Here is a 22,345-nt window from a genome sequence, read left to right on the forward strand (position 1 = left end):
CCAAAGCAGCTGGCGGGAATGCAAGTGGTGGTACACAGCAAAGCCCAGCCCACAGTGTCACGCCACAGCAGTGTCAGACACGTTCTCCATCACATGTATACAAACAAATGAACGCGCCTGCGCTGTCAGGACACTAACTACAGTGGTTAGCTGCATTCACCTCCGTGGCAATGTCTTGCAGTCCTCCAAGCCTCTTCGCTACAGGTACGTGGCTCGACAACAAGTGGACACACGCCGCATCTCTCTCGCCGTCGGGTGTTGCCGTGAATCATACTTAACGTAGCTTTCTGCACGCGTCAGCGTAGCGTCAGTCGAGCAAAGTCGACACAAGTCGCATAAGAGGAGCAACAAAAACGCGCATTTCCGGTACCGGGAATCGAACCCTGGCCTCCTGGGTGAGAGCCAGGTATCCTAGCCACTAGACCACACCGGATAACGACGGCAGTGCTCTTCCAGCGAACGCAGCAATCACGCACGGTTAACTGACGACAACTGTAAAAAAATCCACTCTCTCACGTTATAGAACGGCGTGCTCCGGACGCATTTCGTGGACACGAACGCCAGCAATGATGAGAGCAAAAGGCGCCTACAAATCCTGTCGTTGCACCACGCACTGTTCTACGGCAATTCACGAAGCAGAAGCTGTTTTCTTTGCAGGCAATGAGTGCAGCCGTCTTCGACACAGGAAACCATTACACGTTTGGCAGCTGTGGGATTGGAACCCACGCCTCCGAAGAGACTGGTGCCTGAAACCAGCGCCTTACACCGCTCGGCCACGCTACCTACACAACACGCGCGTCACAAGAGCTGCATCCTACCCCACGAGAACACACAGCAGCGGCACAAAAATGAGACGCAAAAACTGGCAACGGTGGGATTCGAACCCACGCCTCCGAAGAGACTGGTGCCTAAAACCAGCGCCTTAGACCGCTCGGCCACGTTACCGTTGGACCACGACCGGCAAAACGTTTCCTTTGTAGTACAAAGATCACTCCGAAATGTAAGTGTCTTGGCAATCGCTGTGCCGTGTATGTCCACTGCTCTCCCACTGGAAGCGTCTCTTTAGGCCATCCACAACAAGAAAATGCCGTGCCCGCCGTATGGGAGCGACGCCACTTGTCTGTAGCTGTCGTAGTTAAGGAGACAGCAGCTCCTGGATTCGAACCCACGCCTACGAAGAGACTGGTGCCTTAAACCAGTGCCTTAGAGCGCTTTTTTTCGTTGTTTTTTTTCCATGCAGCAGATCCACACATGACGTGGCTCACTGGAGTAGTATGCGACATAGGATGGAAAATACAGTTCCCGCCCGGGATCGAACTGGGGGTCCTTCTGCGTGTGAAGCAGACGCGATAACCGCTACACTACTTTTTTTTTATTTTTGAGCGCTCGGCCACGCTACGTGCGCTGCATTGGGCGCCAGTTTTCCCAGCATTTGTAGAAACAGTGCACGTCACAGCTTCCTGTTCTGCTGGCACTGGTTGCTCATCCATCGCACTTCAAACAACTGCCCTTTTCGACTGCAGAGAGCAGCGGACGTCCGCGCTCTGGGAGGCGACATTACATGTTGGTGATGAAGTGGTAGTACAAACTGCGGCCTGCGGAACACGAGTGAAAAATCAAGAGAGCACTGTAATTTCGAGTACTCGTGCACTATCTCTATAGCAACGGCAGCAAGGCAAAACTTTCAAAAGTGCCGTGACCAGGATTCGAACCTGGGTTATTGCGGCCACAACGCAATGTCCTAACCACTAGACGATCACGGCCACGGAGGCGCCCGCCAAAGCAGCTGGCGGGAATGCAAGTGGTGGTACACAGCAAAGCCCAGCCCACAGTGTCACGCCACAGCAGTGTCAGACACGTTCTCCATCACATGTATACAAACAAATGAACGCGCCTGCGCTGTCAGGACACTAACTACAGTGGTTAGCTGCATTCACCTCCGTGGCAATGTCTTGCAGTCCTCCAAGCCTCTTCGCTACAGGTACGTGGCTCGACAACAAGTGGACACACGCCGCATCTCTCTCGCCGTCGGGTGTTGCCGTGAATCATACTTAACGTAGCTTTCTGCACGCGTCAGCGTAGCGTCAGTCGAGCAAAGTCGAGACAAGTCGCATAAGAGGAGCAACAAAAACGCGCATTTCCGGTACCGGGAATCGAACCCGGGCCTCCTGGGTGAGAGCCAGGTATCCTAGCCACTAGACCACACCGGATAACGACGGCAGTGCTCTTCCAGCGAACGCAGCAATCACGCACGGTTAACTGACGACAACTGTAAAAAAATCCACTCTCTCACGTTATAGAACGGCGTGCTCCGGACGCATTTCGTGGACACGAACGCCAGCAATGATGAGAGCAAAAGGCGCCTACAAATCCTGTCGTTGCACCACGCACTGTTCTACGGCAATTCACGAAGCAGAAGCTGTTTTCTTTGCAGGCAATGAGTGCAGCCGTCTTCGACACAGGAAACCATTACACGTTTGGCAGCTGTGGGATTGGAACCCACGCCTCCGAAGAGACTGGTGCCTGAAACCAGCGCCTTACACCGCTCGGCCACGCTACCTACACAACACGCGCGTCACAAGAGCTGCATCCTACCCCACGAGAACACACAGCAGCGGCACAAAAATGAGACGCAAAAACTGTCAACGGTGGGATTCGAACCCACGCCTCCGAAGAGACTGGTGCCTAAAACCAGCGCCTTAGACCGCTCGGCCACGTTACCGTTGACCACAACCGGCAAAACGTTTCCTTTGTAGTACAAAGATCACTCCGAAATGTAAGTGTCTTGGCAATCGCTGTGCCGTGTATGTCCACTGCTCTCCCACTGGAAGCGTCTCTTTAGGCCATCCACAACAAGAAAATGCCGTGCCCGCCGTATGGCAGCGACGCCACTTGTCTGTAGCTGTCGTAGTTAAGGAGACAGCAGCTCCTGGATTCGAACCCACGCCTACGAAGAGACTGGTGCCTTAAACCAGTGCCTTAGAGCGCTTTTTTTCGTTGTTTTTTTTCCATGCAGCAGATCCACACATGACGTGGCTCACTGGAGTAGTATGCGACATAGGATGGAAAATACAGTTCCCGCCCGGGATCGAACTGGGGGTCCTTCTGCGTGTGAAGCAGACGCGATAACCGCTACACTACTTTTTTTTTATTTTTGAGCGCTCGGCCACGCTACGTGCGCTGCATTGGGCGCCAGTTTTCCCAGCATTTGTAGAAACAGTGCACGTCACAGCTTCCTGTTCTGCTGGCACTGGTTGCTCATCCATCGCACTTCAAACAACTGCCCTTTTCGACTGCAGAGAGCAGCGGACGTCCGCGCTCTGGGAGGCGACATTACATGTTGGTGATGAAGTGGTAGTACAAACTGCGGCCTGCGGAACACGAGTGAAAAATCAAGAGAGCACTGTAATTTCGAGTACTCGTGCACTATCTCTATAGCAACGGCAGCAAGGCAAAACTTTCAAAAGTGCCGTGACCAGGATTCGAACCTGGGTTATTGCGGCCACAACGCAATGTCCTAACCACTAGATGATCACGGCCACGGAGGCGCCCGCCAAAGCAGCTGGCGGGAATGCAAGTGGTGGTACACAGCAAAGCCCAGCCCACAGTGTCACGCCACAGCAGTGTCAGACACGTTCTCCATCACATGTATACAAACAAATGAACGCGCCTGCGCTGTCAGGACACTAACTACAGTGGTTAGCTGCATTCACCTCCGTGGCAATGTCTTGCAGTCCTCCAAGCCTCTTCGCTACAGGTACGTGGCTCGACAACAAGTGGACACACGCCGCATCTCTCTCGCCGTCGGGTGTTGCCGTGAATCATACTTAACGTAGCTTTCTGCACGCGTCAGCGTAGCGTCAGTCGAGCAAAGTCGAGACAAGTCGCATAAGAGGAGCAACAAAAACGCGCATTTCCGGTACCGGGAATCGAACCCGGGCCTCCTGGGTGAGAGCCAGGTATCCTAGCCACTAGACCACACTGGATAACGACGGCAGTGCTCTTCCAGCGAACGCAGCAATCACGCACGGTTAACTGACGACAACTGTAAAAAAATCCACTCTCTCACGTTATAGAACGGCGTGCTCCGGACGCATTTCGTGGACACGAACGCCAGCAATGATGAGAGCAAAAGGCGCCTACAAATCCTGTCGTTGCACCACGCACTGTTCTACGGCAATTCACGAAGCAGAAGCTGTTTTCTTTGCAGGCAATGAGTGCAGCCGTCTTCGACACAGGAAACCATTACACGTTTGGCAGCTGTGGGATTGGAACCCACGCCTCCGAAGAGACTGGTGCCTGAAACCAGCGCCTTACACCGCTCGGCCACGCTACCTACACAACACGCGCGTCACAAGAGCTGCATCCTACCCCACGAGAACACACAGCAGCGGCACAAAAATGAGACGCAAAAACTGTCAACGGTGGGATTCGAACCCACGCCTCCGAAGAGACTGGTGCCTAAAACCAGCGCCTTAGACCGCTCGGCCACGTTACCGTTGACCACAACCGGCAAAACGTTTCCTTTGTAATACAAAGATCACTCCGAAATGTAAGTGTCTTGGCAATCGCTGTGCCGTGTATGTCCACTGCTCTCCCACTGGAAGCGTCTCTTTAGGCCATCCACAACAAGAAAATGCCGTGCCCGCCGTATGGCAGCGACGCCACTTGTCTGTAGCTGTCGTAGTTAAGGAGACAGCAGCTCCTGGATTCGAACCCACGCCTACGAAGAGACTGGTGCCTTAAACCAGTGCCTTAGAGCGCTTTTTTTCGTTGTTTTTTTTCCATGCAGCAGATCCACACATGACGTGGCTCACTGGAGTAGTATGCGACATAGGATGGAAAATACAGTTCCCGCCCGGGATCGAACTGGGGGTCCTTCTGCGTGTGAAGCAGACGCGATAACCGCTACACTACTTTTTTTTTATTTTTGAGCGCTCGGCCACGCTACGTGCGCTGCATTGGGCGCCAGTTTTCCCAGCATTTGTAGAAACAGTGCACGTCACAGCTTCCTGTTCTGCTGGCACTGGTTGCTCATCCATCGCACTTCAAACAACTGCCCTTTTCGACTGCAGAGAGCAGCGGACGTCCGCGCTCTGGGAGGCGACATTACATGTTGGTGATGAAGTGGTAGTACAAACTGCGGCCTGCGGAACACGAGTGAAAAATCAAGAGAGCACTGTAATTTCGAGTACTCGTGCACTATCTCTATAGCAACGGCAGCAAGGCAAAACTTTCAAAAGTGCCGTGACCAGGATTCGAACCTGGGTTATTGCGGCCACAACGCAATGTCCTAACCACTAGATGATCACGGCCACGGAGGCGCCCGCCAAAGCAGCTGGCGGGAATGCAAGTGGTGGTACACAGCAAAGCCCAGCCCACAGTGTCACGCCACAGCAGTGTCAGACACGTTCTCCATCACATGTATACAAACAAATGAACGCGCCTGCGCTGTCAGGACACTAACTACAGTGGTTAGCTGCATTCACCTCCGTGGCAATGTCTTGCAGTCCTCCAAGCCTCTTCGCTACAGGTACGTGGCTCGACAACAAGTGGACACACGCCGCATCTCTCTCGCCGTCGGGTGTTGCCGTGAATCATACTTAACGTAGCTTTCTGCACGCGTCAGCGTAGCGTCAGTCGAGCAAAGTCGAGACAAGTCGCATAAGAGGAGCAACAAAAACGCGCATTTCCGGTACCGGGAATCGAACCCGGGCCTCCTGGGTGAGAGCCAGGTATCCTAGCCACTAGACCACACTGGATAACGACGGCAGTGCTCTTCCAGCGAACGCAGCAATCACGCACGGTTAACTGACGACAACTGTAAAAAAATCCACTCTCTCACGTTATAGAACGGCGTGCTCCGGACGCATTTCGTGGACACGAACGCCAGCAATGATGAGAGCAAAAGGCGCCTACAAATCCTGTCGTTGCACCACGCACTGTTCTACGGCAATTCACGAAGCAGAAGCTGTTTTCTTTGCAGGCAATGAGTGCAGCCGTCTTCGACACAGGAAACCATTACACGTTTGGCAGCTGTGGGATTGGAACCCACGCCTCCGAAGAGACTGGTGCCTGAAACCAGCGCCTTACACCGCTCGGCCACGCTACCTACACAACACGCGCGTCACAAGAGCTGCATCCTACCCCACGAGAACACACAGCAGCGGCACAAAAATGAGACGCAAAAACTGTCAACGGTGGGATTCGAACCCACGCCTCCGAAGAGACTGGTGCCTAAAACCAGCGCCTTAGACCGCTCGGCCACGTTACCGTTGACCACAACCGGCAAAACGTTTCCTTTGTAATACAAAGATCACTCCGAAATGTAAGTGTCTTGGCAATCGCTGTGCCGTGTATGTCCACTGCTCTCCCACTGGAAGCGTCTCTTTAGGCCATCCACAACAAGAAAATGCCGTGCCCGCCGCATGGCAGCGACGCCACTTGTCTGTAGCTGTCGTAGTTAAGGAGACAGCAGCTCCTGGATTCGAACCCACGCCTACGAAGAGACTGGTGCCTTAAACCAGTGCCTTAGAGCGCTTTTTTTCGTTGTTTTTTTTCCATGCAGCAGATCCACACATGACGTGGCTCACTGGAGTAGTATGCGACATAGGATGGAAAATACAGTTCCCGCCCGGGATCGAACTGGGGGTCCTTCTGCGTGTGAAGCAGACGCGATAACCGCTACACTACTTTTTTTTTATTTTTGAGCGCTCGGCCACGCTACGTGCGCTGCATTGGGCGCCAGTTTTCCCAGCATTTGTAGAAACAGTGCACGTCACAGCTTCCTGTTCTGCTGGCACTGGTTGCTCATCCATCGCACTTCAAACAACTGCCCTTTTCGACTGCAGAGAGCAGCGGACGTCCGCGCTCTGGGAGGCGACATTACATGTTGGTGATGAAGTGGTAGTACAAACTGCGGCCTGCGGAACACGAGTGAAAAATCAAGAGAGCACTGTAATTTCGAGTACTCGTGCACTATCTCTATAGCAACGGCAGCAAGGCAAAACTTTCAAAAGTGCCGTGACCAGGATTCGAACCTGGGTTATTGCGGCCACAACGCAATGTCCTAACCACTAGATGATCACGGCCACGGAGGCGCCCGCCAAAGCAGCTGGCGGGAATGCAAGTGGTGGTACACAGCAAAGCCCAGCCCACAGTGTCACGCCACAGCAGTGTCAGACACGTTCTCCATCACATGTATACAAACAAATGAACGCGCCTGCGCTGTCAGGACACTAACTACAGTGGTTAGCTGCATTCACCTCCGTGGCAATGTCTTGCAGTCCTCCAAGCCTCTTCGCTACAGGTACGTGGCTCGACAACAAGTGGACACACGCCGCATCTCTCTCGCCGTCGGGTGTTGCCGTGAATCATACTTAACGTAGCTTTCTGCACGCGTCAGCGTAGCGTCAGTCGAGCAAAGTCGAGACAAGTCGCATAAGAGGAGCAACAAAAACGCGCATTTCCGGTACCGGGAATCGAACCCGGGCCTCCTGGGTGAGAGCCAGGTATCCTAGCCACTAGACCACACTGGATAACGACGGCAGTGCTCTTCCAGCGAACGCAGCAATCACGCACGGTTAACTGACGACAACTGTAAAAAAATCCACTCTCTCACGTTATAGAACGGCGTGCTCCGGACGCATTTCGTGGACACGAACGCCAGCAATGATGAGAGCAAAAGGCGCCTACAAATCCTGTCGTTGCACCACGCACTGTTCTACGGCAATTCACGAAGCAGAAGCTGTTTTCTTTGCAGGCAATGAGTGCAGCCGTCTTCGACACAGGAAACCATTACACGTTTGGCAGCTGTGGGATTGGAACCCACGCCTCCGAAGAGACTGGTGCCTGAAACCAGCGCCTTACACCGCTCGGCCACGCTACCTACACAACACGCGCGTCACAAGAGCTGCATCCTACCCCACGAGAACACACAGCAGCGGCACAAAAATGAGACGCAAAAACTGTCAACGGTGGGATTCGAACCCACGCCTCCGAAGAGACTGGTGCCTAAAACCAGCGCCTTAGACCGCTCGGCCACGTTACCGTTGACCACAACCGGCAAAACGTTTCCTTTGTAATACAAAGATCACTCCGAAATGTAAGTGTCTTGGCAATCGCTGTGCCGTGTATGTCCACTGCTCTCCCACTGGAAGCGTCTCTTTAGGCCATCCACAACAAGAAAATGCCGTGCCCGCCGTATGGCAGCGACGCCACTTGTCTGTAGCTGTCGTAGTTAAGGAGACAGCAGCTCCTGGATTCGAACCCACGCCTACGAAGAGACTGGTGCCTTAAACCAGTGCCTTAGAGCGCTTTTTTTCGTTGTTTTTTTTCCATGCAGCAGATCCACACATGACGTGGCTCACTGGAGTAGTATGCGACATAGGATGGAAAATACAGTTCCCGCCCGGGATCGAACTGGGGGTCCTTCTGCGTGTGAAGCAGACGCGATAACCGCTACACTACTTTTTTTTTATTTTTGAGCGCTCGGCCACGCTACGTGCGCTGCATTGGGCGCCAGTTTTCCCAGCATTTGTAGAAACAGTGCACGTCACAGCTTCCTGTTCTGCTGGCACTGGTTGCTCATCCATCGCACTTCAAACAACTGCCCTTTTCGACTGCAGAGAGCAGCGGACGTCCGCGCTCTGGGAGGCGACATTACATGTTGGTGATGAAGTGGTAGTACAAACTGCGGCCTGCGGAACACGAGTGAAAAATCAAGAGAGCACTGTAATTTCGAGTACTCGTGCACTATCTCTATAGCAACGGCAGCAAGGCAAAACTTTCAAAAGTGCCGTGACCAGGATTCGAACCTGGGTTATTGCGGCCACAACGCAATGTCCTAACCACTAGACGATCACGGCCACGGAGGCGCCCGCCAAAGCAGCTGGCGGGAATGCAAGTGGTGGTACACAGCAAAGCCCAGCCCACAGTGTCACGCCACAGCAGTGTCAGACACGTTCTCCATCACATGTATACAAACAAATGAACGCGCCTGCGCTGTCAGGACACTAACTACAGTGGTTAGCTGCATTCACCTCCGTGGCAATGTCTTGCAGTCCTCCAAGCCTCTTCGCTACAGGTACGTGGCTCGACAACAAGTGGACACACGCCGCATCTCTCTCGCCGTCGGGTGTTGCCGTGAATCATACTTAACGTAGCTTTCTGCACGCGTCAGCGTAGCGTCAGTCGAGCAAAGTCGAGACAAGTCGCATAAGAGGAGCAACAAAAACGCGCATTTCCGGTACCGGGAATCGAACCCGGGCCTCCTGGGTGAGAGCCAGGTATCCTAGCCACTAGACCACACCGGATAACGACGGCAGTGCTCTTCCAGCGAACGCAGCAATCACGCACGGTTAACTGACGACAACTGTAAAAAAATCCACTCTCTCACGTTATAGAACGGCGTGCTCCGGACGCATTTCGTGGACACGAACGCCAGCAATGATGAGAGCAAAAGGCGCCTACAAATCCTGTCGTTGCACCACGCACTGTTCTACGGCAATTCACGAAGCAGAAGCTGTTTTCTTTGCAGGCAATGAGTGCAGCCGTCTTCGACACAGGAAACCATTACACGTTTGGCAGCTGTGGGATTGGAACCCACGCCTCCGAAGAGACTGGTGCCTGAAACCAGCGCCTTACACCGCTCGGCCACGCTACCTACACAACACGCGCGTCACAAGAGCTGCATCCTACCCCACGAGAACACACAGCAGCGGCACAAAAATGAGACGCAAAAACTGTCAACGGTGGGATTCGAACCCACGCCTCCGAAGAGACTGGTGCCTAAAACCAGCGCCTTAGACCGCTCGGCCACGTTACCGTTGACCACAACCGGCAAAACGTTTCCTTTGTAATACAAAGATCACTCCGAAATGTAAGTGTCTTGGCAATCGCTGTGCCGTGTATGTCCACTGCTCTCCCACTGGAAGCGTCTCTTTAGGCCATCCACAACAAGAAAATGCCGTGCCCGCCGTATGGCAGCGACGCCACTTGTCTGTAGCTGTCGTAGTTAAGGAGACAGCAGCTCCTGGATTCGAACCCACGCCTACGAAGAGACTGGTGCCTTAAACCAGTGCCTTAGAGCGCTTTTTTTCGTTGTTTTTTTTCCATGCAGCAGATCCACACATGACGTGGCTCACTGGAGTAGTATGCGACATAGGATGGAAAATACAGTTCCCGCCCGGGATCGAACTGGGGGTCCTTCTGCGTGTGAAGCAGACGCGATAACCGCTACACTACTTTTTTTTTATTTTTGAGCGCTCGGCCACGCTACGTGCGCTGCATTGGGCGCCAGTTTTCCCAGCATTTGTAGAAACAGTGCACGTCACAGCTTCCTGTTCTGCTGGCACTGGTTGCTCATCCATCGCACTTCAAACAACTGCCCTTTTCGACTGCAGAGAGCAGCGGACGTCCGCGCTCTGGGAGGCGACATTACATGTTGGTGATGAAGTGGTAGTACAAACTGCGGCCTGCGGAACACGAGTGAAAAATCAAGAGAGCACTGTAATTTCGAGTACTCGTGCACTATCTCTATAGCAACGGCAGCAAGGCAAAACTTTCAAAAGTGCCGTGACCAGGATTCGAACCTGGGTTATTGCGGCCACAACGCAATGTCCTAACCACTAGACGATCACGGCCACGGAGGCGCCCGCCAAAGCAGCTGGCGGGAATGCAAGTGGTGGTACACAGCAAAGCCCAGCCCACAGTGTCACGCCACAGCAGTGTCAGACACGTTCTCCATCACATGTATACAAACAAATGAACGCGCCTGCGCTGTCAGGACACTAACTACAGTGGTTAGCTGCATTCACCTCCGTGGCAATGTCTTGCAGTCCTCCAAGCCTCTTCGCTACAGGTACGTGGCTCGACAACAAGTGGACACACGCCGCATCTCTCTCGCCGTCGGGTGTTGCCGTGAATCATACTTAACGTAGCTTTCTGCACGCGTCAGCGTAGCGTCAGTCGAGCAAAGTCGAGACAAGTCGCATAAGAGGAGCAACAAAAACGCGCATTTCCGGTACCGGGAATCGAACCCGGGCCTCCTGGGTGAGAGCCAGGTATCCTAGCCACTAGACCACACCGGATAACGACGGCAGTGCTCTTCCAGCGAACGCAGCAATCACGCACGGTTAACTGACGACAACTGTAAAAAAATCCACTCTCTCACGTTATAGAACGGCGTGCTCCGGACGCATTTCGTGGACACGAACGCCAGCAATGATGAGAGCAAACGGCGCCTACAAATCCTGTCGTTGCACCACGCACTGTTCTACGGCAATTCACGAAGCAGAAGCTGTTTTCTTTGCAGGCAATGAGTGCAGCCGTCTTCGACACAGGAAACCATTACACGTTTGGCAGCTGTGGGATTGGAACCCACGCCTCCGAAGAGACTGGTGCCTGAAACCAGCGCCTTACACCGCTCGGCCACGCTACCTACACAACACGCGCGTCACAAGAGCTGCATCCTACCCCACGAGAACACACAGCAGCGGCACAAAAATGAGACGCAAAAACTGTCAACGGTGGGATTCGAACCCACGCCTCCGAAGAGACTGGTGCCTAAAACCAGCGCCTTAGACCGCTCGGCCATGTTACCGTTGACCACAACCGGCAAAACGTTTCCTTTGTAGTACAAAGATCACTCCGAAATGTAAGTGTCTTGGCAATCGCTGTGCCGTGTATGTCCACTGCTCTCCCACTGGAAGCGTCTCTTTAGGCCATCCACAACAAGAAAATGCCGTGCCCGCCGTATGGCAGCGACGCCACTTGTCTGTAGCTGTCGTAGTTAAGGAGACAGCAGCTCCTGGATTCGAACCCACGCCTACGAAGAGACTGGTGCCTTAAACCAGTGCCTTAGAGCGCTTTTTTTCGTTGTTTTTTTTCCATGCAGCAGATCCACACATGACGTGGCTCACTGGAGTAGTATGCGACATAGGATGGAAAATACAGTTCCCGCCCGGGATCGAACTGGGGGTCCTTCTGCGTGTGAAGCAGACGCGATAACCGCTACACTACTTTTTTTTTATTTTTGAGCGCTCGGCCACGCTACGTGCGCTGCATTGGGCGCCAGTTTTCCCAGCATTTGTAGAAACAGTGCACGTCACAGCTTCCTGTTCTGCTGGCACTGGTTGCTCATCCATCGCACTTCAAACAACTGCCCTTTTTGACTGCAGAGAGCAGCGGACGTCCGCGCTCTGGGAGGCGACATTACATGTTGGTGATGAAGTGGTAGTACAAACTGCGGCCTGCGGAACACGAGTGAAAAATCAAGAGAGCACTGTAATTTCGAGTACTCGTGCACTATCTCTATAGCAACGGCAGCAAGGCAAAACTTTCAAAAGTGCCGTGACCAGGATTCGAACCTGGGTTATTGCGGCCACAACGCAATGTCCTAACCACTAGACGATCACGGCCACGGAGGCGCCCGCCAAAGCAGCTGGCGGGAATGCAAGTGGTGGTACACAGCAAAGCCCAGCCCACAGTGTCACGCCACAGCAGTGTCAGACACGTTCTCCATCACATGTATACAAACAAATGAACGCGCCTGCGCTGTCAGGACACTAACTACAGTGGTTAGCTGCATTCACCTCCGTGGCAATGTCTTGCAGTCCTCCAAGCCTCTTCGCTACAGGTACGTGGCTCGACAACAAGTGGACACACGCCGCATCTCTCTCGCCGTCGGGTGTTGCCGTGAATCATACTTAACGTAGCTTTCTGCACGCGTCAGCGTAGCGTCAGTCGAGCAAAGTCGAGACAAGTCGCATAAGAGGAGCAACAAAAACGCGCATTTCCGGTACCGGGAATCGAACCCGGGCCTCCTGGGTGAGAGCCAGGTATCCTAGCCACTAGACCACACCGGATAACGACGGCAGTGCTCTTCCAGCGAACGCAGCAATCACGCACGGTTAACTGACGACAACTGTAAAAAAATCCACTCTCTCACGTTATAGAACGGCGTGCTCCGGACGCATTTCGTGGACACGAACGCCAGCAATGATGAGAGCAAAAGGCGCCTACAAATCCTGTCGTTGCACCACGCACTGTTCTACGGCAATTCACGAAGCAGAAGCTGTTTTCTTTGCAGGCAATGAGTGCAGCCGTCTTCGACACAGGAAACCATTACACGTTTGGCAGCTGTGGGATTGGAACCCACGCCTCCGAAGAGACTGGTGCCTGAAACCAGCGCCTTACACCGCTCGGCCACGCTACCTACACAACACGCGCGTCACAAGAGCTGCATCCTACCCCACGAGAACACACAGCAGCGGCACAAAAATGAGACGCAAAAACTGTCAACGGTGGGATTCGAACCCACGCCTCCGAAGAGACTGGTGCCTAAAACCAGCGCCTTAGACCGCTCGGCCACGTTACCGTTGACCACAACCGGCAAAACGTTTCCTTTGTAATACAAAGATCACTCCGAAATGTAAGTGTCTTGGCAATCGCTGTGCCGTGTATGTCCACTGCTCTCCCACTGGAAGCGTCTCTTTAGGCCATCCACAACAAGAAAATGCCGTGCCCGCCGTATGGCAGCGACGCCACTTGTCTGTAGCTGTCGTAGTTAAGGAGACAGCAGCTCCTGGATTCGAACCCACGCCTACGAAGAGACTGGTGCCTTAAACCAGTGCCTTAGAGCGCTTTTTTTCGTTGTTTTTTTTCCATGCAGCAGATCCACACATGACGTGGCTCACTGGAGTAGTATGCGACATAGGATGGAAAATACAGTTCCCGCCCGGGATCGAACTGGGGGTCCTTCTGCGTGTGAAGCAGACGCGATAACCGCTACACTACTTTTTTTTTATTTTTGAGCGCTCGGCCACGCTACGTGCGCTGCATTGGGCGCCAGTTTTCCCAGCATTTGTAGAAACAGTGCACGTCACAGCTTCCTGTTCTGCTGGCACTGGTTGCTCATCCATCGCACTTCAAACAACTGCCCTTTTCGACTGCAGAGAGCAGCGGACGTCCGCGCTCTGGGAGGCGACATTACATGTTGGTGATGAAGTGGTAGTACAAACTGCGGCCTGCGGAACACGAGTGAAAAATCAAGAGAGCACTGTAATTTCGAGTACTCGTGCACTATCTCTATAGCAACGGCAGCAAGGCAAAACTTTCAAAAGTGCCGTGACCAGGATTCGAACCTGGGTTATTGCGGCCACAACGCAATGTCCTAACCACTAGACGATCACGGCCACGGAGGCGCCCGCCAAAGCAGCTGGCGGGAATGCAAGTGGTGGTACACAGCAAAGCCCAGCCCACAGTGTCACGCCACAGCAGTGTCAGACACGTTCTCCATCACATGTATACAAACAAATGAACGCGCCTGCGCTGTCAGGACACTAACTACAGTGGTTAGCTGCATTCACCTCCGTGGCAATGTCTTGCAGTCCTCCAAGCCTCTTCGCTACAGGTACGTGGCTCGACAACAAGTGGACACACGCCGCATCTCTCTCGCCGTCGGGTGTTGCCGTGAATCATACTTAACGTAGCTTTCTGCACGCGTCAGCGTAGCGTCAGTCGAGCAAAGTCGAGACAAGTCGCATAAGAGGAGCAACAAAAACGCGCATTTCCGGTACCGGGAATCGAACCCGGGCCTCCTGGGTGAGAGCCAGGTATCCTAGCCACTAGACCACACCGGATAACGACGGCAGTGCTCTTCCAGCGAACGCAGCAATCACGCACGGTTAACTGACGACAACTGTAAAAAAATCCACTCTCTCACGTTATAGAACGGCGTGCTCCGGACGCATTTCGTGGACACGAACGCCAGCAATGATGAGAGCAAACGGCGCCTACAAATCCTGTCGTTGCACCACGCACTGTTCTACGGCAATTCACGAAGCAGAAGCTGTTTTCTTTGCAGGCAATGAGTGCAGCCGTCTTCGACACAGGAAACCATTACACGTTTGGCAGCTGTGGGATTGGAACCCACGCCTCCGAAGAGACTGGTGCCTGAAACCAGCGCCTTACACCGCTCGGCCACGCTACCTACACAACACGCGCGTCACAAGAGCTGCATCCTACCCCACGAGAACACACAGCAGCGGCACAAAAATGAGACGCAAAAACTGTCAACGGTGGGATTCGAACCCACGCCTCCGAAGAGACTGGTGCCTAAAACCAGCGCCTTAGACCGCTCGGCCATGTTACCGTTGACCACAACCGGCAAAACGTTTCCTTTGTAGTACAAAGATCACTCCGAAATGTAAGTGTCTTGGCAATCGCTGTGCCGTGTATGTCCACTGCTCTCCCACTGGAAGCGTCTCTTTAGGCCATCCACAACAAGAAAATGCCGTGCCCGCCGTATGGGAGCGACGCCACTTGTCTGTAGCTGTCGTAGTTAAGGAGACAGCAGCTCCTGGATTCGAACCCACGCCTACGAAGAGACTGGTGCCTTAAACCAGTGCCTTAGAGCGCTTTTTTTCGTTGTTTTTTTTCCATGCAGCAGATCCACACATGACGTGGCTCACTGGAGTAGTATGCGACATAGGATGGAAAATACAGTTCCCGCCCGGGATCGAACTGGGGGTCCTTCTGCGTGTGAAGCAGACGCGATAACCGCTACACTACTTTTTTTTTATTTTTGAGCGCTCGGCCACGCTACGTGCGCTGCATTGGGCGCCAGTTTTCCCAGCATTTGTAGAAACAGTGCACGTCACAGCTTCCTGTTCTGCTGGCACTGGTTGCTCATCCATCGCACTTCAAACAACTGCCCTTTTTGACTGCAGAGAGCAGCGGACGTCCGCGCTCTGGGAGGCGACATTACATGTTGGTGATGAAGTGGTAGTACAAACTGCGGCCTGCGGAACACGAGTGAAAAATCAAGAGAGCACTGTAATTTCGAGTACTCGTGCACTATCTCTATAGCAACGGCAGCAAGGCAAAACTTTCAAAAGTGCCGTGACCAGGATTCGAACCTGGGTTATTGCGGCCACAACGCAATGTCCTAACCACTAGACGATCACGGCCACGGAGGCGCCCGCCAAAGCAGCTGGCGGGAATGCAAGTGGTGGTACACAGCAAAGCCCAGCCCACAGTGTCACGCCACAGCAGTGTCAGACACGTTCTCCATCACATGTATACAAACAAATGAACGCGCCTGCGCTGTCAGGACACTAACTACAGTGGTTAGCTGCATTCACCTCCGTGGCAATGTCTTGCAGTCCTCCAAGCCTCTTCGCTACAGGTACGTGGCTCGACAACAAGTGGACACACGCCGCATCTCTCTCGCCGTCGGGTGTTGCCGTGAATCATACTTAACGTAGCTTTCTGCACGCGTCAGCGTAGCGTCAGTCGAGCAAAGTCGAGACAAGTCGCATAAGAGGAGCAACAAAAACGCGCATTTCCGGTACCGGGAATCGAACCCGGGCCTCCTGGGTGAGAGCCAGGTATCCTAGCCACTAGACCACACCGGATAACGACGGCAGTGCTCTTCCAGCGAACGCAGCAATCACGCACGGTTAACTGACGACAACTGTAAAAAAATCCACTCTCTCACGTTATAGAACGGCGTGCTCCGGACGCATTTTGTGGACACGAACGCCAGCAATGATGAGAGCAAAAGGCGCCTACAAATCCTGTCGTTGCACCACGCACTGTTCTACGGCAATTCACGAAGCAGAAGCTGTTTTCTTTGCAGGCAATGAGTGCAGCCGTCTTCGACACAGGAAACCATTACACGTTTGGCAGCTGTGGGATTGGAACCCACGCCTCCGAAGAGACTGGTGCCTGAAACCAGCGCCTTACACCGCTCGGCCACGCTACCTACACAACACGCGCGTCACAAGAGCTGCATCCTACCCCACGAGAACACACAGCAGCGGCACAAAAATGAGACGCAAAAACTGGCAACGGTGGGATTCGAACCCACGCCTCCGAAGAGACTGGTGCCTAAAACCAGCGCCTTAGACCGCTCGGCCACGTTACCGTTGGACCACGACCGGCAAAACGTTTCCTTTGTAGTACAAAGATCACTCCGAAATGTAAGTGTCTTGGCAATCGCTGTGCCGTGTATGTCCACTGCTCTCCCACTGGAAGCGTCTCTTTAGGCCATCCACAACAAGAAAATGCCGTGCCCGCCGTATGGGAGCGACGCCACTTGTCTGTAGCTGTCGTAGTTAAGGAGACAGCAGCTCCTGGATTCGAACCCACGCCTACGAAGAGACTGGTGCCTTAAACCAGTGCCTTAGAGCGCTTTTTTTCGTTGTTTTTTTTCCATGCAGCAGATCCACACATGACGTGGCTCACTGGAGTAGTATGCGACATAGGATGGAAAATACAGTTCCCGCCCGGGATCGAACTGGGGGTCCTTCTGCGTGTGAAGCAGACGCGATAACCGCTACACTACTTTTTTTTTATTTTTGAGCGCTCGGCCACGCTACGTGCGCTGCATTGGGCGCCAGTTTTCCCAGCATTTGTAGAAACAGTGCACGTCACAGCTTCCTGTTCTGCTGGCACTGGTTGCTCATCCATCGCACTTCAAACAACTGCCCTTTTCGACTGCAGAGAGCAGCGGACGTCCGCGCTCTGGGAGGCGACATTACATGTTGGTGATGAAGTGGTAGTACAAACTGCGGCCTGCGGAACACGAGTGAAAAATCAAGAGAGCACTGTAATTTCGAGTACTCGTGCACTATCTCTATAGCAACGGCAGCAAGGCAAAACTTTCAAAAGTGCCGTGACCAGGATTCGAACCTGGGTTATTGCGGCCACAACGCAATGTCCTAACCACTAGACGATCACGGCCACGGAGGCGCCCGCCAAAGCAGCTGGCGGGAATGCAAGTGGTGGTACACAGCAAAGCCCAGCCCACAGTGTCACGCCACAGCAGTGTCAGACACGTTCTCCATCACATGTATACAAACAAATGAACGCGCCTGCGCTGTCAGGACACTAACTACAGTGGTTAGCTGCATTCACCTCCGTGGCAATGTCTTGCAGTCCTCCAAGCCTCTTCGCTACAGGTACGTGGCTCGACAACAAGTGGACACACGCCGCATCTCTCTCGCCGTCGGGTGTTGCCGTGAATCATACTTAACGTAGCTTTCTGCACGCGTCAGCGTAGCGTCAGTCGAGCAAAGTCGAGACAAGTCGCATAAGAGGAGCAACAAAAACGCGCATTTCCGGTACCGGGAATCGAACCCGGGCCTCCTGGGTGAGAGCCAGGTATCCTAGCCACTAGACCACACCGGATAACGACGGCAGTGCTCTTCCAGCGAACGCAGCAATCACGCACGGTTAACTGACGACAACTGTAAAAAAATCCACTCTCTCACGTTATAGAACGGCGTGCTCCGGACGCATTTTGTGGACACGAACGCCAGCAATGATGAGAGCAAAAGGCGCCTACAAATCCTGTCGTTGCACCACGCACTGTTCTACGGCAATTCACGAAGCAGAAGCTGTTTTCTTTGCAGGCAATGAGTGCAGCCGTCTTCGACACAGGAAACCATTACACGTTTGGCAGCTGTGGGATTGGAACCCACGCCTCCGAAGAGACTGGTGCCTGAAACCAGCGCCTTACACCGCTCGGCCACGCTACCTACACAACACGCGCGTCACAAGAGCTGCATCCTACCCCACGAGAACACACAGCAGCGGCACAAAAATGAGACGCAAAAACTGGCAACGGTGGGATTCGAACCCACGCCTCCGAAGAGACTGGTGCCTAAAACCAGCGCCTTAGACCGCTCGGCCACGTTACCGTTGGACCACGACCGGCAAAACGTTTCCTTTGTAGTACAAAGATCACTCCGAAATGTAAGTGTCTTGGCAATCGCTGTGCCGTGTATGTCCACTGCTCTCCCACTGGAAGCGTCTCTTTAGGCCATCCACAACAAGAAAATGCCGTGCCCGCCGTATGGGAGCGACGCCACTTGTCTGTAGCTGTCGTAGTTAAGGAGACAGCAGCTCCTGGATTCGAACCCACGCCTACGAAGAGACTGGTGCCTTAAACCAGTGCCTTAGAGCGCTTTTTTTCGTTGTTTTTTTTCCATGCAGCAGATCCACACATGACGTGGCTCACTGGAGTAGTATGCGACATAGGATGGAAAATACAGTTCCCGCCCGGGATCGAACTGGGGGTCCTTCTGCGTGTGAAGCAGACGCGATAACCGCTACACTACTTTTTTTTTATTTTTGAGCGCTCGGCCACGCTACGTGCGCTGCATTGGGCGCCAGTTTTCCCAGCATTTGTAGAAACAGTGCACGTCACAGCTTCCTGTTCTGCTGGCACTGGTTGCTCATCCATCGCACTTCAAACAACTGCCCTTTTCGACTGCAGAGAGCAGCGGACGTCCGCGCTCTGGGAGGCGACATTACATGTTGGTGATGAAGTGGTAGTACAAACTGCGGCCTGCGGAACACGAGTGAAAAATCAAGAGAGCACTGTAATTTCGAGTACTCGTGCACTATCTCTATAGCAACGGCAGCAAGGCAAAACTTTCAAAAGTGCCGTGACCAGGATTCGAACCTGGGTTATTGCGGCCACAACGCAATGTCCTAACCACTAGACGATCACGGCCACGGAGGCGCCCGCCAAAGCAGCTGGCGGGAATGCAAGTGGTGGTACACAGCAAAGCCCAGCCCACAGTGTCACGCCACAGCAGTGTCAGACACGTTCTCCATCACATGTATACAAACAAATGAACGCGCCTGCGCTGTCAGGACACTAACTACAGTGGTTAGCTGCATTCACCTCCGTGGCAATGTCTTGCAGTCCTCCAAGCCTCTTCGCTACAGGTACGTGGCTCGACAACAAGTGGACACACGCCGCATCTCTCTCGCCGTCGGGTGTTGCCGTGAATCATACTTAACGTAGCTTTCTGCACGCGTCAGCGTAGCGTCAGTCGAGCAAAGTCGAGACAAGTCGCATAAGAGGAGCAACAAAAACGCGCATTTCCGGTACCGGGAATCGAACCCGGGCCTCCTGGGTGAAAGCCAGGTATCCTAGCCACTAGACCACACCGGATAACGACGGCAGTGCTCTTCCAGCGAACGCAGCAATCACGCACGGTTAACTGACGACAACTGTAAAAAAATCCACTCTCTCACGTTATAGAACGGCGTGCTCCGGACGCATTTTGTGGACACGAACGCCAGCAATGATGAGAGCAAAAGGCGCCTACAAATCCTGTCGTTGCACCACGCACTGTTCTACGGCAATTCACGAAGCAGAAGCTGTTTTCTTTGCAGGCAATGAGTGCAGCCGTCTTCGACACAGGAAACCATTACACGTTTGGCAGCTGTGGGATTGGAACCCACGCCTCCGAAGAGACTGGTGCCTGAAACCAGCGCCTTACACCGCTCGGCCACGCTACCTACACAACACGCGCGTCACAAGAGCTGCATCCTACCCCACGAGAACACACAGCAGCGGCACAAAAATGAGACGCAAAAACTGGCAACGGTGGGATTCGAACCCACGCCTCCGAAGAGACTGGTGCCTAAAACCAGCGCCTTAGACCGCTCGGCCACGTTACCGTTGGACCACGACCGGCAAAACGTTTCCTTTGTAGTACAAAGATCACTCCGAAATGTAAGTGTCTTGGCAATCGCTGTGCCGTGTATGTCCACTGCTCTCCCACTGGAAGCGTCTCTTTAGGCCATCCACAACAAGAAAATGCCGTGCCCGCCGTATGGGAGCGACGCCACTTGTCTGTAGCTGTCGTAGTTAAGGAGACAGCAGCTCCTGGATTCGAACCCACGCCTACGAAGAGACTGGTGCCTTAAACCAGTGCCTTAGAGCGCTTTTTTTCGTTGTTTTTTTTCCATGCAGCAGATCCACACATGACGTGGCTCACTGGAGTAGTATGCGACATAGGATGGAAAATACAGTTCCCGCCCGGGATCGAACTGGGGGTCCTTCTGCGTGTGAAGCAGACGCGATAACCGCTACACTACTTTTTTTTTATTTTTGAGCGCTCGGCCACGCTACGTGCGCTGCATTGGGCGCCAGTTTTCCCAGCATTTGTAGAAACAGTGCACGTCACAGCTTCCTGTTCTGCTGGCACTGGTTGCTCATCCATCGCACTTCAAACAACTGCCCTTTTCGACTGCAGAGAGCAGCGGACGTCCGCGCTCTGGGAGGCGACATTACATGTTGGTGATGAAGTGGTAGTACAAACTGCGGCCTGCGGAACACGAGTGAAAAATCAAGAGAGCACTGTAATTTCGAGTACTCGTGCACTATCTCTATAGCAACGGCAGCAAGGCAAAACTTTCAAAAGTGCCGTGACCAGGATTCGAACCTGGGTTATTGCGGCCACAACGCAATGTCCTAACCACTAGACGATCACGGCCACGGAGGCGCCCGCCAAAGCAGCTGGCGGGAATGCAAGTGGTGGTACACAGCAAAGCCCAGCCCACAGTGTCACGCCACAGCAGTGTCAGACACGTTCTCCATCACATGTATACAAACAAATGAACGCGCCTGCGCTGTCAGGACACTAACTACAGTGGTTAGCTGCATTCACCTCCGTGGCAATGTCTTGCAGTCCTCCAAGCCTCTTCGCTACAGGTACGTGGCTCGACAACAAGTGGACACACGCCGCATCTCTCTCGCCGTCGGGTGTTGCCGTGAATCATACTTAACGTAGCTTTCTGCACGCGTCAGCGTAGCGTCAGTCGAGCAAAGTCGAGACAAGTCGCATAAGAGGAGCAACAAAAACGCGCATTTCCGGTACCGGGAATCGAACCCGGGCCTCCTGGGTGAGAGCCAGGTATCCTAGCCACTAGACCACACCGGATAACGACGGCAGTGCTCTTCCAGCGAACGCAGCAATCACGCACGGTTAACTGACGACAACTGTAAAAAAATCCACTCTCTCACGTTATAGAACGGCGTGCTCCGGACGCATTTTGTGGACACGAACGCCAGCAATGATGAGAGCAAAAGGCGCCTACAAATCCTGTCGTTGCACCACGCACTGTTCTACGGCAATTCACGAAGCAGAAGCTGTTTTCTTTGCAGGCAATGAGTGCAGCCGTCTTCGACACAGGAAACCATTACACGTTTGGCAGCTGTGGGATTGGAACCCACGCCTCCGAAGAGACTGGTGCCTGAAACCAGCGCCTTACACCGCTCGGCCACGCTACCTACACAACACGCGCGTCACAAGAGCTGCATCCTACCCCACGAGAACACACAGCAGCGGCACAAAAATGAGACGCAAAAACTGGCAACGGTGGGATTCGAACCCACGCCTCCGAAGAGACTGGTGCCTAAAACCAGCGCCTTAGACCGCTCGGCCACGTTACCGTTGGACCACGACCGGCAAAACGTTTCCTTTGTAGTACAAAGATCACTCCGAAATGTAAGTGTCTTGGCAATCGCTGTGCCGTG

The 22,345-nt window shown here is 53.5% G+C and overlaps 51 non-coding genes across 51 annotated transcripts; all 51 read right to left on the reverse strand.

Annotated features, from left to right (window-relative positions):
* Positions 1-361: 361 nt before the first annotated feature.
* On the reverse strand, positions 362-433 carry Trnae-cuc (transfer RNA glutamic acid (anticodon CUC)). Its single transcript has one exon. It is a non-coding gene; the product is annotated as a tRNA-Glu (tRNA).
* A 268-nt stretch (positions 434-701) lies between these two features.
* Trnal-cag (transfer RNA leucine (anticodon CAG)) lies at positions 702-783 on the reverse strand. The gene has a single exon. It is a non-coding gene; the product is annotated as a tRNA-Leu (tRNA).
* Positions 784-863: 80 nt separating this feature from the next.
* On the reverse strand, positions 864-945 carry Trnal-uag (transfer RNA leucine (anticodon UAG)). Its single transcript has one exon. It is a non-coding gene; the product is annotated as a tRNA-Leu (tRNA).
* A 746-nt stretch (positions 946-1,691) lies between these two features.
* Trnah-gug (transfer RNA histidin (anticodon GUG)) lies at positions 1,692-1,763 on the reverse strand. The gene has a single exon. It is a non-coding gene; the product is annotated as a tRNA-His (tRNA).
* Positions 1,764-2,138: 375 nt separating this feature from the next.
* Trnae-cuc (transfer RNA glutamic acid (anticodon CUC)) lies at positions 2,139-2,210 on the reverse strand. The gene has a single exon. It is a non-coding gene; the product is annotated as a tRNA-Glu (tRNA).
* Positions 2,211-2,478: 268 nt separating this feature from the next.
* Trnal-cag (transfer RNA leucine (anticodon CAG)) lies at positions 2,479-2,560 on the reverse strand. Its single transcript has one exon. It is a non-coding gene; the product is annotated as a tRNA-Leu (tRNA).
* An 80-nt stretch (positions 2,561-2,640) lies between these two features.
* Trnal-uag (transfer RNA leucine (anticodon UAG)) lies at positions 2,641-2,728 on the reverse strand. Its single transcript has one exon. It is a non-coding gene; the product is annotated as a tRNA-Leu (tRNA).
* Positions 2,729-3,467: 739 nt separating this feature from the next.
* Trnah-gug (transfer RNA histidin (anticodon GUG)) lies at positions 3,468-3,539 on the reverse strand. Its single transcript has one exon. It is a non-coding gene; the product is annotated as a tRNA-His (tRNA).
* Positions 3,540-3,914: 375 nt separating this feature from the next.
* Trnae-cuc (transfer RNA glutamic acid (anticodon CUC)) lies at positions 3,915-3,986 on the reverse strand. The gene has a single exon. It is a non-coding gene; the product is annotated as a tRNA-Glu (tRNA).
* Positions 3,987-4,254: 268 nt separating this feature from the next.
* On the reverse strand, positions 4,255-4,336 carry Trnal-cag (transfer RNA leucine (anticodon CAG)). Its single transcript has one exon. It is a non-coding gene; the product is annotated as a tRNA-Leu (tRNA).
* An 80-nt stretch (positions 4,337-4,416) lies between these two features.
* Trnal-uag (transfer RNA leucine (anticodon UAG)) lies at positions 4,417-4,504 on the reverse strand. Its single transcript has one exon. It is a non-coding gene; the product is annotated as a tRNA-Leu (tRNA).
* Positions 4,505-5,243: 739 nt separating this feature from the next.
* Trnah-gug (transfer RNA histidin (anticodon GUG)) lies at positions 5,244-5,315 on the reverse strand. The gene has a single exon. It is a non-coding gene; the product is annotated as a tRNA-His (tRNA).
* Positions 5,316-5,690: 375 nt separating this feature from the next.
* Trnae-cuc (transfer RNA glutamic acid (anticodon CUC)) lies at positions 5,691-5,762 on the reverse strand. Its single transcript has one exon. It is a non-coding gene; the product is annotated as a tRNA-Glu (tRNA).
* A 268-nt stretch (positions 5,763-6,030) lies between these two features.
* Trnal-cag (transfer RNA leucine (anticodon CAG)) lies at positions 6,031-6,112 on the reverse strand. Its single transcript has one exon. It is a non-coding gene; the product is annotated as a tRNA-Leu (tRNA).
* Positions 6,113-6,192: 80 nt separating this feature from the next.
* Trnal-uag (transfer RNA leucine (anticodon UAG)) lies at positions 6,193-6,280 on the reverse strand. The gene has a single exon. It is a non-coding gene; the product is annotated as a tRNA-Leu (tRNA).
* A 739-nt stretch (positions 6,281-7,019) lies between these two features.
* Trnah-gug (transfer RNA histidin (anticodon GUG)) lies at positions 7,020-7,091 on the reverse strand. The gene has a single exon. It is a non-coding gene; the product is annotated as a tRNA-His (tRNA).
* Positions 7,092-7,466: 375 nt separating this feature from the next.
* On the reverse strand, positions 7,467-7,538 carry Trnae-cuc (transfer RNA glutamic acid (anticodon CUC)). The gene has a single exon. It is a non-coding gene; the product is annotated as a tRNA-Glu (tRNA).
* Positions 7,539-7,806: 268 nt separating this feature from the next.
* Trnal-cag (transfer RNA leucine (anticodon CAG)) lies at positions 7,807-7,888 on the reverse strand. The gene has a single exon. It is a non-coding gene; the product is annotated as a tRNA-Leu (tRNA).
* An 80-nt stretch (positions 7,889-7,968) lies between these two features.
* Trnal-uag (transfer RNA leucine (anticodon UAG)) lies at positions 7,969-8,056 on the reverse strand. Its single transcript has one exon. It is a non-coding gene; the product is annotated as a tRNA-Leu (tRNA).
* A 739-nt stretch (positions 8,057-8,795) lies between these two features.
* Positions 8,796-8,867, reverse strand: Trnah-gug (transfer RNA histidin (anticodon GUG)). The gene has a single exon. It is a non-coding gene; the product is annotated as a tRNA-His (tRNA).
* A 375-nt stretch (positions 8,868-9,242) lies between these two features.
* Positions 9,243-9,314, reverse strand: Trnae-cuc (transfer RNA glutamic acid (anticodon CUC)). Its single transcript has one exon. It is a non-coding gene; the product is annotated as a tRNA-Glu (tRNA).
* Positions 9,315-9,582: 268 nt separating this feature from the next.
* On the reverse strand, positions 9,583-9,664 carry Trnal-cag (transfer RNA leucine (anticodon CAG)). The gene has a single exon. It is a non-coding gene; the product is annotated as a tRNA-Leu (tRNA).
* An 80-nt stretch (positions 9,665-9,744) lies between these two features.
* On the reverse strand, positions 9,745-9,832 carry Trnal-uag (transfer RNA leucine (anticodon UAG)). Its single transcript has one exon. It is a non-coding gene; the product is annotated as a tRNA-Leu (tRNA).
* A 739-nt stretch (positions 9,833-10,571) lies between these two features.
* Positions 10,572-10,643, reverse strand: Trnah-gug (transfer RNA histidin (anticodon GUG)). The gene has a single exon. It is a non-coding gene; the product is annotated as a tRNA-His (tRNA).
* A 375-nt stretch (positions 10,644-11,018) lies between these two features.
* On the reverse strand, positions 11,019-11,090 carry Trnae-cuc (transfer RNA glutamic acid (anticodon CUC)). The gene has a single exon. It is a non-coding gene; the product is annotated as a tRNA-Glu (tRNA).
* A 268-nt stretch (positions 11,091-11,358) lies between these two features.
* Trnal-cag (transfer RNA leucine (anticodon CAG)) lies at positions 11,359-11,440 on the reverse strand. Its single transcript has one exon. It is a non-coding gene; the product is annotated as a tRNA-Leu (tRNA).
* An 80-nt stretch (positions 11,441-11,520) lies between these two features.
* Positions 11,521-11,608, reverse strand: Trnal-uag (transfer RNA leucine (anticodon UAG)). Its single transcript has one exon. It is a non-coding gene; the product is annotated as a tRNA-Leu (tRNA).
* A 739-nt stretch (positions 11,609-12,347) lies between these two features.
* On the reverse strand, positions 12,348-12,419 carry Trnah-gug (transfer RNA histidin (anticodon GUG)). The gene has a single exon. It is a non-coding gene; the product is annotated as a tRNA-His (tRNA).
* A 375-nt stretch (positions 12,420-12,794) lies between these two features.
* Positions 12,795-12,866, reverse strand: Trnae-cuc (transfer RNA glutamic acid (anticodon CUC)). Its single transcript has one exon. It is a non-coding gene; the product is annotated as a tRNA-Glu (tRNA).
* A 268-nt stretch (positions 12,867-13,134) lies between these two features.
* Positions 13,135-13,216, reverse strand: Trnal-cag (transfer RNA leucine (anticodon CAG)). The gene has a single exon. It is a non-coding gene; the product is annotated as a tRNA-Leu (tRNA).
* An 80-nt stretch (positions 13,217-13,296) lies between these two features.
* On the reverse strand, positions 13,297-13,384 carry Trnal-uag (transfer RNA leucine (anticodon UAG)). The gene has a single exon. It is a non-coding gene; the product is annotated as a tRNA-Leu (tRNA).
* Positions 13,385-14,123: 739 nt separating this feature from the next.
* On the reverse strand, positions 14,124-14,195 carry Trnah-gug (transfer RNA histidin (anticodon GUG)). The gene has a single exon. It is a non-coding gene; the product is annotated as a tRNA-His (tRNA).
* Positions 14,196-14,570: 375 nt separating this feature from the next.
* Positions 14,571-14,642, reverse strand: Trnae-cuc (transfer RNA glutamic acid (anticodon CUC)). Its single transcript has one exon. It is a non-coding gene; the product is annotated as a tRNA-Glu (tRNA).
* A 268-nt stretch (positions 14,643-14,910) lies between these two features.
* Trnal-cag (transfer RNA leucine (anticodon CAG)) lies at positions 14,911-14,992 on the reverse strand. Its single transcript has one exon. It is a non-coding gene; the product is annotated as a tRNA-Leu (tRNA).
* An 80-nt stretch (positions 14,993-15,072) lies between these two features.
* Positions 15,073-15,160, reverse strand: Trnal-uag (transfer RNA leucine (anticodon UAG)). Its single transcript has one exon. It is a non-coding gene; the product is annotated as a tRNA-Leu (tRNA).
* A 739-nt stretch (positions 15,161-15,899) lies between these two features.
* Trnah-gug (transfer RNA histidin (anticodon GUG)) lies at positions 15,900-15,971 on the reverse strand. Its single transcript has one exon. It is a non-coding gene; the product is annotated as a tRNA-His (tRNA).
* A 375-nt stretch (positions 15,972-16,346) lies between these two features.
* Trnae-cuc (transfer RNA glutamic acid (anticodon CUC)) lies at positions 16,347-16,418 on the reverse strand. The gene has a single exon. It is a non-coding gene; the product is annotated as a tRNA-Glu (tRNA).
* A 268-nt stretch (positions 16,419-16,686) lies between these two features.
* On the reverse strand, positions 16,687-16,768 carry Trnal-cag (transfer RNA leucine (anticodon CAG)). Its single transcript has one exon. It is a non-coding gene; the product is annotated as a tRNA-Leu (tRNA).
* An 80-nt stretch (positions 16,769-16,848) lies between these two features.
* Trnal-uag (transfer RNA leucine (anticodon UAG)) lies at positions 16,849-16,930 on the reverse strand. The gene has a single exon. It is a non-coding gene; the product is annotated as a tRNA-Leu (tRNA).
* A 746-nt stretch (positions 16,931-17,676) lies between these two features.
* On the reverse strand, positions 17,677-17,748 carry Trnah-gug (transfer RNA histidin (anticodon GUG)). Its single transcript has one exon. It is a non-coding gene; the product is annotated as a tRNA-His (tRNA).
* A 375-nt stretch (positions 17,749-18,123) lies between these two features.
* Trnae-cuc (transfer RNA glutamic acid (anticodon CUC)) lies at positions 18,124-18,195 on the reverse strand. The gene has a single exon. It is a non-coding gene; the product is annotated as a tRNA-Glu (tRNA).
* A 268-nt stretch (positions 18,196-18,463) lies between these two features.
* On the reverse strand, positions 18,464-18,545 carry Trnal-cag (transfer RNA leucine (anticodon CAG)). The gene has a single exon. It is a non-coding gene; the product is annotated as a tRNA-Leu (tRNA).
* An 80-nt stretch (positions 18,546-18,625) lies between these two features.
* Trnal-uag (transfer RNA leucine (anticodon UAG)) lies at positions 18,626-18,707 on the reverse strand. The gene has a single exon. It is a non-coding gene; the product is annotated as a tRNA-Leu (tRNA).
* Positions 18,708-19,453: 746 nt separating this feature from the next.
* On the reverse strand, positions 19,454-19,525 carry Trnah-gug (transfer RNA histidin (anticodon GUG)). The gene has a single exon. It is a non-coding gene; the product is annotated as a tRNA-His (tRNA).
* A 375-nt stretch (positions 19,526-19,900) lies between these two features.
* Trnae-uuc (transfer RNA glutamic acid (anticodon UUC)) lies at positions 19,901-19,972 on the reverse strand. Its single transcript has one exon. It is a non-coding gene; the product is annotated as a tRNA-Glu (tRNA).
* A 268-nt stretch (positions 19,973-20,240) lies between these two features.
* Positions 20,241-20,322, reverse strand: Trnal-cag (transfer RNA leucine (anticodon CAG)). The gene has a single exon. It is a non-coding gene; the product is annotated as a tRNA-Leu (tRNA).
* An 80-nt stretch (positions 20,323-20,402) lies between these two features.
* Positions 20,403-20,484, reverse strand: Trnal-uag (transfer RNA leucine (anticodon UAG)). Its single transcript has one exon. It is a non-coding gene; the product is annotated as a tRNA-Leu (tRNA).
* Positions 20,485-21,230: 746 nt separating this feature from the next.
* On the reverse strand, positions 21,231-21,302 carry Trnah-gug (transfer RNA histidin (anticodon GUG)). The gene has a single exon. It is a non-coding gene; the product is annotated as a tRNA-His (tRNA).
* A 375-nt stretch (positions 21,303-21,677) lies between these two features.
* On the reverse strand, positions 21,678-21,749 carry Trnae-cuc (transfer RNA glutamic acid (anticodon CUC)). Its single transcript has one exon. It is a non-coding gene; the product is annotated as a tRNA-Glu (tRNA).
* A 268-nt stretch (positions 21,750-22,017) lies between these two features.
* Trnal-cag (transfer RNA leucine (anticodon CAG)) lies at positions 22,018-22,099 on the reverse strand. The gene has a single exon. It is a non-coding gene; the product is annotated as a tRNA-Leu (tRNA).
* An 80-nt stretch (positions 22,100-22,179) lies between these two features.
* On the reverse strand, positions 22,180-22,261 carry Trnal-uag (transfer RNA leucine (anticodon UAG)). The gene has a single exon. It is a non-coding gene; the product is annotated as a tRNA-Leu (tRNA).
* Positions 22,262-22,345: the final 84 nt, after the last annotated feature.

Source organism: Schistocerca cancellata, unplaced genomic scaffold, assembly GCF_023864275.1.
Source record: "Schistocerca cancellata isolate TAMUIC-IGC-003103 unplaced genomic scaffold, iqSchCanc2.1 HiC_scaffold_422, whole genome shotgun sequence".
Taxonomy (NCBI): Eukaryota; Metazoa; Arthropoda; class Insecta; order Orthoptera; family Acrididae; genus Schistocerca; species Schistocerca cancellata.